Here is a 19945-nt window from a genome sequence, read left to right on the forward strand (position 1 = left end):
ATTAACAACAGGATCTCGTCAATAGCTTGATCCAAGTCCAAGGTACAGAGAATAACACACAAGATGCAGTTTATCATTGGACCTTGAATGGTCCAGTCATTCAGCTATTGTCGCCGAATGTTACCTTGGAATTATTGAAGTTCCTTCATAACTTCAAATTGAAAAAAACCAAGGAAGAAAAAGTATTCATTCACTTGACCCGAGGGTCATCCAGAGTGAATCCCAGTGAATTCAGAATCACAGGGAGCATGTTGGCGGGGTCTTGCTCAAGGGGTACGGATACACTCCGTAGAGTGGGGACGAACCCAGTACCTTTTGTCTGGAGGTCGAACACCCTCGCCAACAGATTATAAGATAGAACAAGCAGCTAAATAAGAGGAGATTGTAATGCAATATGGCAGCAGAGCAAACGAACCACAAGAAGGTCTGATTCAATTCTAAAGTCTATTTTCTCTTTACAGACGACCACATGTAAAAGTTAATCACCCACTGAACCTCTCTCTCTCTCTCTCTGAACAGAGAGAGAGAGAGAAGTATAACTGTAAGGGGAAAGAGAGAAAGTGAGAATGAGGAAAAGAATGAAGAGGACAACAGGATACTGAACAGGAATGTCAGTCTACCAGCACACTGGCAGGCAGAGAGACAGACAGAAAGAGAAAGAAGTGGCTGATAGAGAGACGGAGAAGGGTCAGATGTTAGCAGTGACATGCGGCCTTTCAGAGACATTCACAATGTATTTATTCAGACCCTATTAAAACCTAACAAGAGACCAGACTCACTATGCCTGCATCACATATCCCTTTTACATTTGTGTTGGATCATAAAGTCCTCCACCTGAAAAAATCGAATTCAATGTTTTTGTTATGATTATTACATAATCAATGAGGCATTTAGCTGGGGACAAATTAAAACACCTGAGCCTGTGTGTGTGTGTGTGTGTGTGTGTGTGTGTGTGTGTGTGTGTGTGTGTGTGTGTGTGTGTGTGTGTGTGTGTGTGTGTGTGTGTGTGTGTGTGTGTGTGTGTGTGTCTTGCCCCAGACAAGGACGGAGGGAAGGTGCTGCCCTATCACGTCGCCGGCTTGTGACCGTGTGACATTTGGTACAGCGGACATTATTAGTCATCACCGGCAAAGTCACATGAACGCACACACATGTACACACACACACACACACGTGTACACACACATGCACCTGCCTTAGGACGACGGGAGTTCGTAATGGTTACATGAACATGTATATGATGACACACACACGCACACACACACACACACACACACACACACACACACACACCCACACACACACACACACACACACACACACACACACACACACACACACACACACAATTATAACAATTATTATAATCTTGCACTTTATATAGTTGAATTACATCCGGACTGGTACATAAGAATTTCACTATGCATTGCCCTGTACAATTGTGTATGTGACAAATAAATAAAACTAAACTAAACTAACTAAAACACACGCACACACACACACACACACACACACACGCATGCACACGAGCGCGCACACACACACACACACACACACGTACACACGCGCGCGCACACACACACACGCACGCACACACAGGGCCCTGTGTTGTAAGGCCTTTTAAGAACCAGCACCCCTACATGACCTCTCTACTGTTGCTTTACATATGTGTCAGATTTATTCCTTTTCATTATCTCTCAGTCAAAACAATAAAAACACTTCTTTCTAAAAAAAAAACTTTTTGCCATCAGGGGGCTACGACATGGTATCTGAGACAATGACATCACAAAGCGGTGACATCACGAGGCTCCTCCAGAGGATTCCGCAGGCGTTCCAGAGGGACGACATCACAGGGCGATGACATCACAAGGCCCCTCCCGAGAATACGGCCGGGGGGGTTTCCCTCGGTGACAACAAAAAAGCGATGACATCACAAGGCTCCCCCAGGGGGGAAATAAAAAGAACCCTCAGAGGACCCGGGAGCCAGTGTTCATCTGAGCACGCGACGCACAGGCCCCCACACACACGCACACACGCACGTCTCCAGACCGCTGCCTCAAGGGAAAAAGCTAATTGAAACGGTTATAGTTTAAAATTAGCTAGCAGGCTAGGAGAGCTATAGAAGGGAAGGCAACGTGCCCCCAGAGCCAAGGAAGGGAAGCTAACCGAGCGTCAAAGAGCAGGCTAACAGGCTAACTGACCTACACAAGGCAAGCTAAGCGGCTAACCCAGCCACAGAGAGCAAGCTAGCCCGCTTACCAGCCTACAGAGGTTCAAGCTAAGCGGCTAACCCTGCAACAGAAGGGAAGCTCAGACTCCAGCAGGACCAGCGATCTAGGCCGAAGGGGGCATGGACAGCCCCAAGGCAGTGAGGAGGCTGGGCCGGGGGCCGCAGTGTGTCGACGGAGCCCCCCCCTACGGACCGCCGGCCTGGGCCACCGTGGGCATGGACCTCACCAGGGAGGAGCTGCAGGAGGGGCTGGAGGGGCCGAGGACCGGGCTGCTGGACGCCCTGGCCTATGGGGGTCTGGTTCTGGGCTTGGTGGTCCTGCTGGCCTTCCTGGTCCGCCAGGGGTTCACGTGGATGAGTCGGTGGCCTCAGTCGGTGAGCCAACAGCTATGCAATTATGAGCCAATTAGTAATCAATTATGAGCCACTTAATTATCCATTAGTATCTTTTAATTATGGCACAGCTATTTTTTTTAATTGTAATCTGCTTTGGATCCAAGCTAAATGACTTAATGCATATTATACTTTTATCCTCCAGACCCGTAAGGGGTCCGAGGGAGGCAGTGAGGAGGGGGACCCAGAGGCCCTCCAGGCCGGGGATGATGACCTGAAGGAGTGGCTGGTCACCCTGGAGCAGACAATGCTGAGCAGCAAGAGGGGGCGGACCCCCGAGAACGCCGTCCCAGAACCCCTGGGTCACGCGGACTGAACCAAGACCACCACCGGGTCGCACGATGAAAATAAAGAGAAAGCATACACGTCTTATCGTTCTGTCGTTCGTGATGCAGTGCTGGCTGTGTGGTTTCAGAGTCCTAAAACGCAGTGTGTGTGTGTGTGTGTGTGTGTGTGTGTGTGTGTGTGTGTATTTGCATGTCGTTTTGAGTGTCTTTAGGAGGCTACATTAGGTGGGTGTGTGCTTTGCGAGGGAACATGGATTGTAACAGAGCTTAGAGGCACTTCAGAGAGGCAACATCCTCTCAAGGACACACATACTTTTGTACACACACACACACACACACACACACACGCGCGCCACATTGGCAATAAAGGAGATGAATGGTAAACCCCAATTCTCGAAGGCTGACAGAGAACTACAGTGCCTACAAGTCCTGACACACACACACACACACACACACACACAGTCAATACTAGAAGCTAAACTAGTTAATGGAGATGAAGTAGCACTGCTTGTGTGTGTGTGTGTGTGTGTGTGTGTGTGTGTGTGTGTGTGTGTGTGTGTGTGTGTGTGTGTGTGTGTGTGTGTGTGTGTGTGTGTGTGTGTGTGTGTGTGTGTGTCATTTTTAGAGGAGAGAGTTTATGTGGATGACCTCCAAATAGAGCGATCAACCTTCAAAGCCATTAAGAGAGGGAGAGAAAGTTGTTCTCCCTCCTCTCTTTCCCTCCCGTTCTCTCTCTCCCTCCCTCTGGCTCTGCCCAAATGTGGATTTGAAAAGCGATTGGGAGTTGAAAGGAATTAATCACTTTTGATGTCATTTCAGAATCCATTAATGTTAATCTAAAATTCTGATTTAGTTCCATCATTTGGTATGCAGCTGTTATAATGTTTTTCGTATAGATCTAGATGAAAACTGTTAAACTATTGAACACAGAGTCACATTTTACCTATTTCAACATCAAATGTCAAAATGTTCAGACAAAGTCGAATATTATGTCCCTTTGAATGCTTTGCTGATATCTGCAATGTCATTTGAAAGATGAAATTGATTTTCATACCATACCCCAAGAGATTCTTTAGCCGTTTCCTCCGTGAGACCAAATTAAGATCATTAATCACCTAGCAAACAAAAAGAAAATCGAGGCATCCCGAAGCGATGAAACCATTAAACTTAAGTTTGTCCTATCTTTATTTCCAACCCAGTCTCACGGAAATACGTGACACTGTCACGTCAAGTCATTTAATCTGTTTATTCGCGATCTGGGACAAGTAATTTCAATTTTTCCGTGTCAAAAGCACAAATTTCAAACTCATTCTAAAAGAAGAGATGAAGCAGCTACCTTTTTTCCGTCGCGGTTTGCCTACAGAGCAGACGGAAAATTGTCACAATTTCTCAGAATCAAAGGTGAATGAAGAGATGGGTGGCCAAAAGCTGTCATATTGTTAGAAATTTGTGCTTTTTGGCGCGAAAAAAAATGAAATTACTCGTCCCAGATCACGAATGAATGGATTAAATGACGTGATAGTGTCACGCATTTCCGTGAGACTGGGTTGTCATTTCAGACGTCAGGATGGTTTAACAAATCAACACTCTTTTTCCGAGTTCTGCGTATTTTTAGCCGATTCAGATCGCTGGTCATAATAAGGGAACTAGCCCGGAGGGGTGTGTGTGTGTGTGTGTGTGTGTGTGTGTGTGTGTGTGTGTGTGTGTGTGTGTGTGTGTGTGTGTGTGTGTGTGTGTGTGTGTGTGTGTGTGTGTGTGTGTGTGTGTGTGTGTGTGTGTGTGTGTGTGTGCGCGCACACACACACACACACACACACGCACTGAGTTGACAATGCATTGAGTTGACTCAATGCAATTTGAAAACCAAGCCCATGTGCAGCCTAGCACCTTTTTCAGAAAGCAGGTGATGGGGGCCATTCTGAAACTGAAAGTCTGATCCCAGTGAACAATGCATGGCTCGGGTTTCTCGGTGTCTTACGACTACATCATTCGACACCCATGAAGCAGGTATGGAGGTTGTGATTGGATAACATCAACAGCATACGTCGACCTTTGACAACGCTGACTCCCACAAAGCTCTCTCATTTCAACACTATTTAACCCTTGCTCGACCTCTAACGGACACTCCTGATGTCCCCTCGGTATAGTTACCGAAGCCATGGGAAAAACGTTTCAGAATGCAGCCCAGATTCTCCACATAATAAGTGGTGTGACAGAAACCCCCTCGGTATATTGAAAGGTCTTTTCTCATTCTTTAAACACCGGCTGCGGCGAAACGGTCCCAAGCGTTGGAACGAGAAGCGATGGCTTTTCTGGCGAGAACGCTATCCAGCGCAGGTGGAAGTTCACTCAAACTTTGACCACAACAGGAAAGTTTATGGCAGAGTTTCCAAGCCGCCATCCATCACTGAAAAGCCTGATGCATTATGGATTGCCACCGTGATTGCAACACAGAGAAGCCTTGTTGTGCGCAACCTATTCTACTGCTGTCTGGCAAAAGTGGGTTGCCATGGCAATAAATATATACGATGTTTGATGTATGATGATTACTATCACTGCTGGTTCCTATATGTTTGAATATGTAAACAGCAGATGCATGAGACGCGTTTTAAAAACAAAACAGGGATTGAGTTATTGCAGCAGATGATCAAGTTGTGCAATATAATGCATAATGGATTGCAACATGTACTACTTTGCATATACCTGGAGAGTTAGGGAATTTTTGCCTGCAATGTTGGCCTACTGTATGCAATTTACTATCCTGGACATCTTGAGATGAAAAATACTGCTTGTTAAATTTCTTTCTACCGAGACGTTGACAAGAAACCAATGTTTTATGTTGGCTTTGGCTAGATACTTGGTACTGTTCCCACTACGTCTTGACGTGCCCAGTGTCAACACGGATAAACAGCCAAAGTTAGTGAGCGCCTTAGAGTGTTTCTCCTTTAAAGTCAAATTAATCCAAAGATTCACATCCCTCTTATGGATGTTACGATAAAACTACAATAAAAAGTAAAGGAAACATCTCAAATTGTAGTTATTTTTTATCTGTATTATGTGTTGAGCTGGATGGTTTGCTTGGTTATTGTTGACTTGTTTGGTCTGATTGGTTGAATGTCGGCCAGGTCACTTGAGCCGAAGGCTGTGTTCTGTTATGTCTTTGTGTGTATGTAAAAAAACAAAACAAAAAAAAAACATTCAAAATTGCCCTCTGGTAGACTGCACCTGTCTCGGTACTGCATGAAAGAAGCAACACTGCACCTGCCGCACCGAGAAGCCAAGGGACGACGAGAAACAGGAAGCAGAACCGATGGAGTCTGACCTGAACCAACCAATCAGTCACCAGGAATATGAGAAGAGAAGGCAGGCATTTATTCCCAACCCCAAAGAAAATTCAGAGTGATGAATGAAACAAAAGAAAATGCATCAAAACAGAGAATTGCAAATGCTCGTCACATTTTTATTCGGCAGGTAAATCCATTAAAACCAGGAGTAGTAAAGAGAGAATACTTTTTATTTTTCCAACCTAAAGTCTCGAAACAAAAACTAGATTAAAGTGTAAAGCTCTCGGAAGAAACAGCAGCAGTGGGCATTTTGAGTGTTCTAAATCTAATATGGGTTTAAGTATGTTTAGATGATGAAGAGAAGGCTCTGGTGGTCAAAGAAAAAAACAAATCCAACCATTCATCATTTGAACTCTTCCACTAGTGAACTGTTCGTTCTCTTGAGTCCTACGCCCATCCTTAGTTTGTTACACCGTCCCGTGTGTGTGGAGGATGTCTGCACACCTGTTGCACGTCGAGTAATCAGTGTGCAACAGGTTAAATCAGCCATAACCACACACACACACACACACTCAGGGAGAGAGCTTTTGCATGGCAACCTGGAGCACCAGTCTATGCATCATTATCTGCCAACCTTGCAATAAACCGCAGCTTCTAACACCACCACCCTGTGTACTTGTCTGTAGGAGCCCAGTTAAAGTCACCTAGGTGGAGTTTAGCATTGTCCTTGCTACAGTCACCAAGAAGAGGCCTGGTTGAAAATAAGAAAAAGGAATATGCGCTACTTCTTGTACATGAATACAGTACACACCGTGAATAGGCCCTTTTCAAAGAGGTGTGACTGCTTTTTTTTAACGTTCCAAGGCACGGGTCGTAGGCAGAACTAGTGAAGCCCAGTCTTCTACCCGTTCATTGGTCCAAAAAGTAGCAGACCCTTGATTTGTGTTAACGAGCGACACCTGTTTTGGTCTCCTGATGACCCCTCTGTGAGTAGCCTGTTCTGCTGAGATTTGTCCAATCGGTGAAGATATCGTGTCGGCGATTGATTCATCTTCCCCTGAGGGGTCGGCGCCCAAGCGTCCCTTTGAGTGACAGCCTCCCCTCCCCTTATCGATAGCATCCCTGTGGAGATTTGAACCTAGTTTGTCACAAATTCCGTTGAGAGGGATTCTCCCTGACGCCGTGTGTGTGTGTGTGTGTGTGTGTGTGTGTGTGTGTGTGTGTGTGTGTGTGTGTGTGTGTGTGTGTGTGTGAGAGTCCCTGTTTGCACAACGTGTGTGTGCATGCTTGTGTCTGAGGGTGAAGATACGTGTGTGTGGTTGTAGATGCATCTGTCTGTGTCCATGTTTGAGTGTGTGTGCGTGTGCGTGTGCGTCGGTGTGTGCGTGTGCGTCGGTGTGTGTGTGTGTCCGCGTGCGTGCACGCATCCAGCTCCGGGCATGACTGTGTCTACACCGCAGTGTGTGAGCGGATGTGTTTAAAGCAAAGCAGGAAGCAGTTAATTGGTTTCCAGATCCAATAGGTTTTCCCTGCTGTCTTCCCTACGCCTCGCCTATTAGCCAATGGGAAAAGTGCTCAGGAGCTGACATTCATAATGAACCGTGTTGCATTATGGGTAAGTAAGATGCATAATGTGTGACTTGCTGGAGTCTCTTTTTAATCACCCCGTGTTTAAGTGTGTGTGTGTGTGTGTGTGTGTGTGTGTGTGTGTGTGTGTGTGTGTGTGTGGAGGAGACTGAAAATGTTCCCCAACATCTTCGGGGGAACAACTAATGACATGGAAATAAGAACATAACGAGCCTTCTGAATGGGGAAGAGTGAAGCAGAAAAAACAACAAGGTAGAGAGACAATGAGGCTTACAGAGAGAGCGAGAGACGAAAGAACAGTTCCCCCTGTTTTCCTCCTGGCGTTTTTTCCCCCGTTATTGCATAAAATCAATGCTTAAGATAAGTGAATAAAAGATATGTCTTATACACATTCTCAGTGTACTTAGCTAACAAAGTATGCAGTGGTAATGTAAAGCATTTCTCTTTTAGGACAAAACTATTACCAAAGCGGGAACTCCAGTTAAATGAGCCACAACCCAGTTATTAGCCACAATAAATGTGGTTAATGATTCAGCATTGCCCCTTAATCATATTGGAGTGGAATTCTGTAGATGTGAAATAAAAATACATTGAATGTAAATTAATTAGTCGATTTTCCCATTAGAAGATTAGAACGGGAGGCTCAAATGTCAGAGAAATGAACAACACTTCCTAAAGGCGGATACATATATTGGGTGAGCATATATTTCAATACAATGCCTTATTGCATTGAAATTAGAAATTAGAACTTATAAATAAATGACTTGATAAAAATCCAAATGCCGGCTGCCCTCTCCCCTCTCTTGAGGAACTGCACAACACCCGCTGCCTCAAGAAGGCTACCAAGATCTTCATGGATCAATCCCACCCGGGTAACGGACACTTTGTGCGGCTGCGCTCAGGGAAGCGTTTTGGACTATGGCTGCACGGACAAACAGATAAAAATGTAGCTTCTACCCCAGGGCCAGGCGCTGAACGTTGCTAACACCTAACCTCTCGGACAATCACGCACGTGGCAGCAATGTGTGCAATTCTGTGAAGCAACTATTTATCTCTCTACCTCACTCAATTTCTAAGGAGTTGTGCAATATTGGGTTATCTTGTTAACAAGTCATTCAACTGCACTTTAAATCAGTTTTAGTTGTATTTATATTAGTTTTTTATCACTGTAAATATTGTTTAGATATTTTCATTGTTCTCTTTTTTAGTACCAGGGGGGAGCTCTCCCAAATTTCGCTGTGCCTGTTAGACTAACAATAAAGGCCTGGTTCCAGATTCAAGTAAAAGTTGCCATAGGCGAGAATGACGAGCTAATTTCAGTGTAACTGGTTATAAATGAAACTGTCACCGCCGTTCCTCAGCTATCACTGAGTGAAGTGCCCGGCTGTAAGAGTATCTGCTTCGAGTTGACTGCACTCGCTTCTGTGTAAACCGATTGGCATTTTAGACAGCTCCCGCTCTTTCCTGACCAATCAGGATGTCTCTTCTGCAATTTGTTCGGGGAATCCATCTCGCTTGTCAATCACGCAGCACTTCTTAATGTCGGATAAACGCAGCGAGGGAGCTGAGTGGGAGGTAACTTTTTTGGGGGTTGTCAAACCCGGGTTTGGGACCCAACAACAGTTGGGAGGAGGTGGCTACAGGCCTATGTAACTGCGTCAATGACTGCAATTCCCTTAGCAGGGCGTTGTTACTAATTTTTGCCGACAGATGGTGCTGTGGCACTTTAGTTGCTGCCGTGGAGCATAGACTGGGAACCCTGATCTCGGTTGCGATCGGATGATTGAATTCACAGACAAAAGCCCACTTAGATCTCCAAACCACGGGGTTTACGCAACCGAGACGTCAGATTACATAACCGAGACATCCCTGGGCTGCACCACTGCCAATATGAGTCCCTCTCGCTACCCCTCTCTACCCTGTGTGTGTGTGTGTGTGTGTGTGTGTGTGTGTGTGTGTGTGTGTGTGTGTGTGTGTGTGTGTGTGTGTGTGTGTGTGTGTGTGTGTGTGTGTGAGAGTGAGAGAGAGAGACAGGAAAATCAGACAACAAAGTTGTAACTTCTCACTTTTGTTGATGAACTCACTACTTGGTCAGTTTTGCTTCAGACTTCAAACTCTTTTTCCCTCTCTCGCTCATCTCTACTCTTGATCCTCATTCCAAAACATCTCCTCTGTACACTTACTCTATATATCTTTAACCCCCTCTCAAACACAACCTTTGCCTTCTTCTTTCACCATTGTCAGGGATAACCCGGTACTCTGCTACCCCCCCTCCTCAAATGATTGAGCTAATTTTTTTTATTTTATTCTTATTATCTTGGTTTCGTCTGTTACTCTTTCCTGAACCCCTCCTGAGTTTCATTGTTATTGCTGTCGCTGCTATGACCCCTGTACTTCCCTCTGGGTGTGAATAAACGTTTATCAAACCTTATCTTACACACACACACACACACACACACACACACACACACACACACTTGGGATTTGCGCACACACTACACAGGAAGTAAGGTCAGCAATTCACTAAATATCCCCCATCAACAGGATTCAAGCTGTGCCCTCATCAAAGCTAAAATAAGCAACACGAACATCTGTCCAGTTTTATTGAAGGTTTCAGGGCAGTATTCGTATCACCGTATGCTCATGTCACTAAATAAAGCTTTTTATGTGACCGTCATTTATATGTGCTCCCACTTCTGGTGTATGGAATTGGCAAGGAACCCTAGGGGGGCTAAGGGAGTGCGAGACCATCAGACTGCTTCGTTCAGCAGCACGTGTACTGAGCAAGACCTGAAGGATAGCACACATCTCACCTGTCCTAAAGTCCATTCATCGGTTGCCCGTCAGTTATAGAATATAACTTAGAATCCTCTTATTGGTCTCAAACACTGGATGGATTAGTGCCTGAATACATGTTAGACATGCTTCTGAATCGATGTACGCTCCTTCTAGATCACTCTGGTCTTCCGGCCTTCTAGTTGTTCCGCGGGTGAGGATAGAAACCTATGTGGAGGCAGCATTTAGTGTCCATGGTCCTCGCACCTGGAACAGCCTGCAGGATGAGCTGAGGACATCGCAATCTGTGAACACCTTTAAAAGATACCCCTTTAGTTCAGCATTCTCTTAATCAAATGTATATAGAAAAATCTTTTCACTGTATTTTTAAGCAGCTTGTAATCAATTTTGCACGGAAGGCGATTCATAAATAAAGTTTGATTTGATATGTTTCTCTAGACCACTAGCGTAGACTCAGGCTAGGGCAGAGAAACGGACGCGCCACATAGCCGAGGACCCCATCGCAGTCGTCCAAGCAGATGCCCGACTGGAGCTCTCCTTCTCTAGGAGAGACGGCATTGAAACAATGACTGGAAGAGGGCTGCTTGACTCCTTAGCGGAAAGGTTCTGGCTTCGAAGTCATTGTGGATGAAAGCGTCTGCGAAATGACTAAATAGCAATCATCTGCAACATTTCCCTTTGCCTTGAGGGCATACATACCCTCCTGTTTTCCTTTACTCTGGTTTTGCCTCTCGCACTCTGACACACTATCCTTCTCTGTGGCCCTCTTAACTTGCCTCTCTTGCTCTCTCTGTATGGTGTCATTATAATAACAAATGCGACTTTGTTGCTGCCATTTGTTTTCCCCGCCCTCTCCCACCTCTTCCAAAGGGTAAGCCCTTCAAAATTCCTGGTGAATGTTGCATGCTGCCTGAAAAACAGCCAAAAAGGTTGAGCGTTGTTTCCCAGTCAGGAGCGACTGCTCATGACTATGAAGGCAGCACATGGTCGAGTAATTTTAGGGAAGTTGGGAGGTGAATGTGCAATGAATCATTTCATGTACCCGTGATTGACGGTTATGATGGATTCACCGAACCAATCAGGGAAGAGATGCCTTGATTGTTTCTGAAAAGAGGCGGGGGCTGTCTTTAATCTAAATGGTCTCATACCGATGTGGGCAAGTCCACTCAACACAGATGTCCTCAGTGGATATTTACACCGACCAATAGCTGATTCACGACTAGGCCAATTTTGGTGAGACTCAATCATTTTCCATCCAGGCATGCTTAGATTCCCCCCAACATCAGCATGAAGTGTGCTCAGTTTCTGATGGGAACTTGCCAGAGTCGACACATTCCCTTAATTAACCTTCTGAAATATTTACTCAACTGTATCATTATGTGTGTAAAGCATAGCTGAATCGTGTAATGTGTCAAATTACCAACTGTACATATACCATAAATGAACGTCATTTGTCAATTCTAGACTATACATTTTAGAAGGAATCTCATTGATCAGGCCAGCTCATTAGCTCCTAAATCTTCCCTAAGACACACTAAATTAAATTTGTTAATATCAAAATGGGCGACTGCTTTGTGGAAATGTATCTGAAAACGCAAGCCAGCCGTGCAGTTTTAATCGTATCTCCCCCTCTGTGGCCTCTGGGATCCATGAGTGCTACGGGGTTACAGCAGAGCTTCTGGGGGGGAGGCGGGACAGTGCCTGGGCCGGAAACCCACTACTGTGCAAATGGATGAAACGTTCAGAAGGGAAAGTGTAAGTTCTGCAGTGGCCCGTCTTCATGGTGCTCAGTTGCAACCCTTTTAAAGAAACGTTTTAACATCAAACCACCACTGATCTAGTTTGTGTTCACCAATCAGCCGATTACAGATCCCCGGCCTCCAGCAACACGATTGGTCCAAACTAATATGAAGCGAAAGCAAGAAAAAACTGCCCTTTCAGCCGGATCTGAGCCCAACTGCCGTCAAACTCATCTAAAATCGGATTTGTGAGACTTCCTCAGACCCAGAGCACCCCCACTAACCATCACTCTGCCCTGTCTGTCTGTCAGGCGCTCCCCTGCGGAGGTCTGCACACTAAGACTTACTTTTCGATTCTCTATCTCCATGCGGGTGAGAGCCAGAGAGGGAGAACAGATCAAGGTGTCTGGGTGAATGGACTTGACATTTGGTTGGAACATAGTAACTCCCCTGTCCTTTTCTATTCAGCGGCACACGGGACTGAGGGGTACCTCTTACTGAACTCCTTTTAGGGGCCACTCCCAGGAAGAGATGCGCCGCGAGGTAGGTAGGTAGGTAGGTAGGTAGGGGGGTGTGTGTGTGTGTGTGTGTGTGTGTGTGTGTGTGTGTGTGTGTGTGTGTGTGTGTGTGTGTGTGTGTGTGTGTGTGTGTGTGTGTGTGTGTGTGTGTGTGTGTGTGTGTGTGTGTTGAACAGTATGGATAACACTGCCAAAATATCCACGGCACTAACGATGCCAGTTCTAATCCCACAAACACACCTCTCATTAAACTTCTCCCCAATGAACACACACAACCTGCCGATTCCAAAGGGGGTTTTGGGGGAGGGGGGGGGGGGGGGGAGGGGGACAGAGCAGGTTGTACACCAGCACATGGAGGTCTCACAGTGGAACTGAGCCATTTTCTTCATGCCGAGCCACCAGCCCAGCAGGGGGCCATGTCCTTGCCTGCCTGTGTAGGCGGAGGGGTGGGGGGGAGGTGGGGGGGGGTGCTTGTGTGATGCGTGGGGCTCTCGTTCTCCACAAGCTGTCGTCTTCAAGTACGTGGGTGTTTGGGGATGTGTGTGTTGCCCACATCATCAAATGATAAACAGGCTGGTGTCTATAAATACGTGTGTGTGTGTGTGTGTGTGTGTGTGTGTGTGTGTGTGTGTGTGTGTGTGTGTGTGTGTGTGTGTGTCCTACCCTCCAATGTGAAACATTCACCAACCTTTATCCATAATGGGGGAGCCAAGCCTTTCCAGGATCATGGTTTTTTGTCTGGTTGCTACGCATCGAGTGTATGTGTGGGCGTTTGTCTGTGCGTTCCATACCTGTGTTTGCCCATTGTGTGTCTGTGATGTCATGTTTGTGTGCTCATCATGTCAGGTTCAACATAAATAGCCTGTATCCACAGACACTGAAAACCATTTTTAAACGATTAAACCTTTTTATGTTAAAATAAGACATAAAAAACCTTTTAAAATGGCATAGATAACAATGAGTTGATGATACTTGAAGATCTAAAACATAATGCACAGGTTTGGTCTGATAGGATTAAGAAAAAATACCAAACCCAAATGCGCAGCACCTCTTGAGTTAGCTTACCGACAGCCGCTGGGTCAATTAGCTCGTTGGTTGCCCTATTGTTCAGCGAGTGATTATCGCCTTTTTTCTCTTGGAAAATATTCCCCAATTACGCTCCATACCGTTCCATAATACCAGACCTCTATCATGGCCGGGACGTAGAATGAGCAAGGGAGTGGGCGTGCGGCGTGCACAATTAGCCTCCATCTAGCGAAAAATAGGGTCAACGGGGGCTCAACGGGGGCTCAACGGGGCTTGCGCCACGCTGGGTTCGAGAAACCCTGTTCGCCTCAGGTCACCTGGGCGCAGTAACAAAGGTCCGACTAATTGGAGACCTTTAGTCTCTGCATGTCGTGTCGCTTGGCTGATTGCGCTCATGCATCTGAACTTCTGGGGGTCCCTCTCTTGTTCTGAAAAAAGCCACACGTTTTGATGTCTGAAATTCAACGTTGTTGAATGAACTTTTTAAATCCTTGCGCCACATTCGTGTATGTCAAGTTCTTTAGAATGCTTGTGATGAACCTTCACAATAACAGTTGTAACACATACCATGTAAGTCATATAGTGTGTGGCAGCATTTCATTTGACTTCAATAAAAATCAAAACTGATGCCATTTTCAAGTCCTTAATTTTTTTTTTTCAATAGGAACAATGCAAATATCAATTTGGGAGGACAATTGGAAACAAGAATGGAGGGTTCCCGTGTGGATTTTTACCCAGCACTGCCGACCCTTGAATAACAATGGCCTGATTTGTTTTAATCAAATGGTTGTGAAAGCGAACTGTGGACAAAGGCAATCTCGTGGAACAAGCCTTAAATTTGGTTCCTGCCACTAAGGCACTCTTCCCCCGGCTTTCTGTTTCAAAGGCTGTTACACGAAAACACTTGCCTTTCCTCTCTTTCCTTCTGTTTACTCTGAAGACATTTAACCACTGACACTTTTATCCAAACAGTATTAGGGCAATTTTCTCACAGACGCCTAGTGCGGACATTTGGGATCGAACCCAGAACCTTTGAGCCGTGAGTCCCACTACCAGAACCAATACCAGAGACTACCCTGTCTATCTTCATCATCTTTGGGTTTGACGCTACATCATATATCCAGCGGTCAACCAGAAAAGAGGAGTAGGGTGCGTGAAGGAACATCAATAATTCCAAAACCTAAAAGATATGAGAAAAGTAGGCCCTTGTAAGTAATGTGTGAAAATGCAGAAAGCCAGAACATAAATCATCCCGTCTTTGCCCATCAAACACATCACTGCGCTTGCAAATTCAGACACGTACAACCCTACACAGCCACACACATGAACAACTGAAATGGCTGGCAGATTAGCTACTTCTTTTTCACACAGGTTAAAAAAAGGAGAGTGGGTGGGAAATGTCACGTGCAACATATCAGCGCTTCCCATCCGTAACAATGTCCAATAGCTCCACACCAATGAAGTGGCTGCCACACTAGGTGACTTTTTTACCCTGCTCCTCCAGACAAGGACATAGAGTGGTTTATTGTAAGGGTTGCAGATAGTGATACATGGCCTTGTGCTCCATGATGCCATGCAGAAGACCTCTCTTGAGTGAGTGTGTCTGTGGTGATGGCTGTTTTAACCTGGTGCTCACTGATTGCTCAATGAGCAACAGGTGTGCAGCCTCCCCCAAGCCCAGAGTTCAATCTGTCTGACTCGGGCCAGGTGAGGCTGCTTAAACCAGTCCCCATCCACACACACTTCCACACATATATTTAGGTGGTGTAAAAACCCATGCACATCCACCATCACATCGCCTTGTGTGGGATAACAATACCAAACCCCGTCTTTTCAGACCCGAGACACATCTCGCCGGTTAAATCTGTGTCCCTCAAGCTTCAATTGACACATTTCACTGATTCCCATCTCTTGGCCAGATGACATTTGGAGGCATTTGGAGGCTTGCCTTTGGACACGTCTTTGGTTTTTCAGAGTGGAGATATGTGAGAGAGATGGGACGTTTGATTGGAGGCCCGATGTGAATCGTCTTGGTATATTCATAATTCAGCATGAAGCGGAACGCCATGCATAATCTTCAGCCACAATTACACAGCATTAGCCAGACAGACAGACAGACAGAGAGAGACAGAGAGAGAGACAGACAGAGACAGAGAGAGAGACAGAGAGAGAGAGAGAGAGAGAGAGAGAGAGAGAGAGAGAGAGAGAGAGAGAGAGAGAGAGAGAGAGAGAGAGAGAGAGAGAGAGAGAGAGAGAGAGAGAGAGAGAGAGAGAGAGAGAGAGATCCCTCCATCAACAACCGTGAGTAACCTCAGTGTGGAACTGGACACTCAGTAATGCTGCACTGCGTTGGCCTGATCCTCGAGATTTGCTCTCTATAACACCTGCAGGATCTGGCCCTTCCTCACCGGGGAAGCCGCTCAGCTCCTGTTCCAAGAACTTGTCATGTCCTTCCTAGACTAAGGCTACTCGCTCCTGGCTGGACTCCCTGCTTCCGTGTTAAAAGTAGTATATAAGTATATAACTGATATGCTTCCACTACATGAGCCTTCTAGACCACTAAGTTCTGCTGAGACCGATCTTTTAATTATCCCCAGAGAAACACGAAACATGGGAAAGCAGGATTTAGTTACTATGCAACAAATAGCTGGAATAAACTTTCTGAGGATTTAAGACCCCAACTCTGACAGCTTTCAAAACAAGACTGAAGACTTTTATGTTTGCTTTAGCTTTCTGCTAAATCTTTATGCATTGCACTTTCTACAAAGATCTATTTTTTTTACCTTGCCTTTGTTTTCTTTGACTTATCAATTTCATTATCTCATTGCATGACGATGTTTCTATGTGGCGCACTTTGAGTCTACCTCGTGTGTGAAAAGTGCGAGATAAATAAAGTTGCCTTGCCCTACCAACATTTTCCAATGAGACCCCCACTTCCGTGACCTCCACTGGCTCCCTGTAGTATCTTGCATCAGATGCTGGCAATGGCACTGGCCGACAAGGCCCTTCCTACCTCCAAGCGTTAGTCAGAACACACACCCCAGCTGGAGCACCTCCGCTCAACTACCTCAGCTGGACGCCTGGCACCGCCATCACTAAGAGCAAGCAAAGGTCGACCAACAAAATCACAACTCTTCTCTTTTTTGGCACCGCAGTGGTGGAACGAGCTCCCTGCCGATGTCTGGACTTCAGTCGTTCACCAGAGAGAGAATCAAGACTCATTTGCTCAAGAGTCTGTGGACTCTGCATAGCGTCCATCCTTACTCCTCACCACCCCTACCCACTACCCCTTACTCTCCTATTGTATGTTTGTGTGTCCCCGGCACTTAATGTACAGAGTTATTGTGTGTTGCATGTCCTGGCACTTAAAATAGTGCTTAGCATTGTGTAGAATAGTAGCCTAGCGATCTTTGTGGTATAAAAATTAGAATGGGTTTCAATGGCGAGAAAGCCATTATTTTTCTGGTCCCAGTCTTTATATGCCCTGGATTACACACATGTCGTTTGTGGATTTAAATTATACATTTCCATGCAAAGAAAACAAAATCATTTTGCGAAGAAGTTTGATAATGGTTTTGTTTGAGGCCGCTTTGTGAACTACAGCCCCTCGCTGCTCTCGACGCGAATGATGTACGTCACCACCACTCTGGTACAGACATGGCGATCTCTCTGCTCCACTTCACCGCCTTTTCCCAAGTGGAGGATAACAGCATTGAAAGAGGTGAAAACCATTATAAGTCGGGGCAAATAAATGTATAGATTTTCAGTTATGCCGATGGGGAGATTGTCGGCCTTTTCCACGCCAGTCGCAGGGAGCGTGACGTCACATACGAGACGTGTAGTCTTTCTCATTGTGTTTTCTTTACAGCCTTTAACCGAACAATTGCACATTAAACGGTTAAACTCTTAAATAAAAGATGATAAATCATCATTTATATCAACAAACAACATATGTGTAATCCGGGGCATATAATGACTGGGACCAGAAAATAATTACTTTCTCTCCATTGAAACCCATTCATATTTTACGATCTCAGAGGCCCCATGGGGGTTTACCGGAAGGAGCGGACTTACGAGCTCTATAGTGTGAATGGGTTAACCAAGCAATTATAAGTGCTGGGCACTCAGGGATGCAGCCAGAGGATGGGAGCTTGGAGGGGGAGGGAAGGGAGAGAGAAGTGATGGGGAGAGGCAGAGAGGGGATGGAGGAGAGTGAAATACAAGAGGAGAAGTACAAAGGAAACAGGGGGAGGGAGGGGGGGAAACAGGGGGAGGGAGGGAGGAGGAGTGTGGATGGAGGGGGAGAAAGAGACGCAGGTAAGAGGCAAACAAGAACTGTTGAAGAGTACGATTATCACGGAAATACAAAGGGAAAAATGACTGGAAGAGTAGAATCATTCAACTTATAAATCAGCATCAGCATTCTTAGCTCCGACGCATATTTTATGAATCTCAATACACATTTTATTCATTCAAACATATGGACACTTCTCTGTATTCATTAAGATTGTTTAGAAATGCTACCATTGTTTTAGTACTTTGGTACTACTTTTTTAGCTGAAAATTATTAACAGCAAGCATTCACCGGAACGGATAAAGAAATCTGAATCTGAACTCCTGCAAAAGGAATCTCCCTGGCAGTCATTAATGGACAGATAGACAAATACACAGACAGACAGAGAGACACAAAGGGAGACGGTGGTCTGAATGTAATTTATATAGACTGCAGCGTGTATATTTGTATATATTTGTTTTCTTGTGTGTGTCACTACTGTGTTTCCTGACACTAAGCTATGAATAGAAGTGTGGAAGAGGTTAGGATTGTGGGTGTCACTTTGGTTGGCATGGAGTACAACGTTCACACAGCTGGGAACACTCGATAAAACCACAGAGAGAGGGAGAGAGGGACAGGAAGCACAAGTGGGCAAGACAATCAAGATGGTGAACCGTGAGAACATAGGAGCTGTGTGTGTGTGTGCGTGTAGAAATAATTAAAAACAAGAAAGATGTAAGAAAGGTGTAACTTTGTAAGTTATGTGTGAAATACAGAAAGACTAAACATGAATCTTTCCTAATCAAACACACACACACACACACACACACACACACACACACACATGCAAGTCTATCTTTAATGGATGACACATTTACATTTTCTTTCAAGCAGATCAAAAAAAGGGGGGAGATGGTGGAAAATGTAAATCCATTCATAGAACAGGGAGCAATCAGTATTTCCAAGAACTGTGCAACTTTGTATCATTGTCCAGCAGTGCTGCTGGAATAAATACATCTAGAAAATCGAGTGCAACATATCAGAGCTTCCCATCCTTTTCATTCAGTCCTTTGCCGTTTATGATTCTGGTTTATAGCTTTATTCCTGGTGAATAAGCCTCCCGCCATCACCAAATAATCTAACCTTCCAAATGTCCAGCTCCCAAGATGGATGCCTGCTGTTGGACTCAACCTGATTTAAATACAAAATAATCAGACTCCTTTTAAGAAATATCTAGGAGCGCCTGGAGGGTTGAATGTTCTGAGCGGACCGCCTGACATCCAAATATTAAAATATCATAACATAGAAATCCCATTGCCGCCCTTCCATTGCAGCCGTTTGACAAGGATTACGGATAATGCTATTTTAAATGGTCAGGTGAATTACATGGAACAGTTTATGGGGTGGGATGATTTAGTCCCTGGGGGTGTTTGACCCTTCCCAACTGAAAGGTACTGGGTTCAAACCCCTGATATTCCTACAGCCAATCGGTAGGCTTCATGGCACAAGAAGATCCCACCCCCTTACTGCTCCTTAACGACATGTATCTGAATCCACTGCAAGGATCTTTGGATAAACGCTGAGACAGATACCACCACTGGCCAAAATCCATGTTTTTTTCTCCCTTTGTTAGCATCTCACTTTAGCCTAATTTACCCTGAGGTGACTTTGAGAAGCTCCTTCACCTTCCGCCCCACGCCGGGAATTCAGGTTTCATCTTTCATTCATCTCTACTCAAATATTCATGATGTGGGGATCCCAAGCTCTCTCGTTGTGCCTGATGATACAGACTTTGCGTCTGACGTAACCAAC

This window comes from Gadus macrocephalus, chromosome 19, assembly GCF_031168955.1.
Source record: "Gadus macrocephalus chromosome 19, ASM3116895v1".
In the NCBI taxonomy this organism is placed as follows: domain Eukaryota; kingdom Metazoa; phylum Chordata; class Actinopteri; order Gadiformes; family Gadidae; genus Gadus; species Gadus macrocephalus.